Genomic DNA, 1,918 nt, shown 5'->3' on the forward strand with positions numbered 1-1,918 from the left:
GGTAATGGCAATGGAGGAGCAAAGGGTCACTGCAGAATACCATTCTCAATGAGCCAGAGTGGATTCACATGTGCTGGGCACAGCATAGAACAGTATGGGCTATCTCCCTGTTCCAGGCTACTGTGGGGTACAGGGAACTGAGGACCTTCCAGGAAAGAGGTTCTTTGAGTTCACTGACAACAAAGAAAGGGAGTCTAAACTATAGCAGAAATAAAGTCGTGCCTCAAGGCTATGAATAAAAAGCCCTCAGCCTTAACTCAGGCAGTATAGCAGTGGACTGGGGAATGCAACAGCCAGACAGTATAGGCCTGCTGTGGTCAGGCCAGGGTCTGAAGCTTGGGAGGAGTACAGCAGGCTAAGGGATTCTAGGTGTTGTGTAAGCCACCAAGAACACACTCCTGTCACAAAAGGGCAATTCAAGAGAGGGCAGGAGTGGGAGCTTTGAAGGCCAGTTGGCCAGCCTGGACAAAGACAGGACAGGGTGTATGCCCTCTGTAGAGCTGGAACCATATTGTTCTACTACCAACAGGCTACTGTGTCCCCTCAGAAGGAAAGTGTGGCCTGCACAGTCCTGGAAAGTCTCTAGAGTATAATAGTTTCCGAATTCTTTGCTCTGAATAATTACTCCCCCAGCATAGGCAACAGTCAGCTAAGTTAAAAGATGCTTAAGATTAATAAAGCATTTCTTGGCTGGTCTGTGAACGTGTTTTTAGAGAGGACTGACGTGTTGAAAGATCAATTCTGAATACGGGAGGCACCAGACCCAGAAAGAATAAAAGCTGAAGAGAAAGCAACAGGAGTGTGCAAACGCCACCCTCCTGAGCCCGAGCAGTGGGCATGTGACAGCTGATACTGCTTGTCAACTTGACAGGATGTTGAATCGCCTCGGACTTTAATTAACTGAGGAAGACCTACCCTTAATGTGAATAGGACTGTTCCTGGCCTGGGAGGCTGTGACTTTTCCTGAGGGATGATATCCATTTCCTCCAGATAGGGAACCAGTGACAGACTAAAGTTTCCATTCTACCATAGCCTAATCCGGTGAACCAATGAGTTCATTGGGGTTACTTATGGGGAGCACTTGAGATGTGGGGGATCCCAGCTACCCTCTTATTTCAAGGGATAATTATGACCCGTGGAGGAGTCTGAAATGCTAGACAAAACTTCCCAGAACAATAAACCGTTTATTTATTTCCTATTTATTCTTGATGTAATTCACTGCATATAGTGCTAGAAATCACAGCAAATGAGGACCAAGGTATGAACTGGGTGCTGTTTCCTTTTAATGTGTACAACTTGGTGGGGCATAGTGGAGCATGACTGTCATCCCAGCACCCAGGAGGCTGAGGCAGGAGGATTGTGAGTTCAAGGCCAGCCTGGACTACATAGCAAGACCTTGTCCTAACCATCCTCGGCTCCTGCCTGAGAAGCTTGGGAACGAGCTGGAGAAAACCAAGTACACAGGTCTGTGAAGGCGATGAGGCTGGGGTTAAGGTGGGGAGGGTGGGGAGGATGGGGAGGGTGGGGAGGATGGGGAGGATGGGGAGGGTGGGGAGGGTAGGCGAGCCCTGCAGGCCTAGCTGAGCAGTTGTGTCTGTACAGTGGGAAGCCAGGGGTGGAGCAGATTTCACTATGATGCAATCCATACTCCAACATAATCACCCTGGCTATACAGTAAGGGGGCAGCCTGGTTGCAGGGGCTTTCAAGGAGGCTGTATCAATGGTCCAGGTGACAGGAGACTGGATATCTCACAGGTTGCTAGTGGCAAATACCCAGTAATAAAGTATGTGATAGATGAATCTAGTTGATCAGGAGAAAGCACCAGGACACAGATAAAACTCCATTAGCAAAGGAACACATGGGACAGATTCCCTTCTAGGCAGGGAAAATGTCTGCCCCACGTGGTAAGCTGGGGTC

Source organism: Nannospalax galili, unplaced genomic scaffold, assembly GCF_000622305.1.
Source record: "Nannospalax galili isolate Female #2095 unplaced genomic scaffold, S.galili_v1.0 scaffold798, whole genome shotgun sequence".
NCBI lineage: Eukaryota > Metazoa > Chordata > Mammalia > Rodentia > Spalacidae > Nannospalax > Nannospalax galili.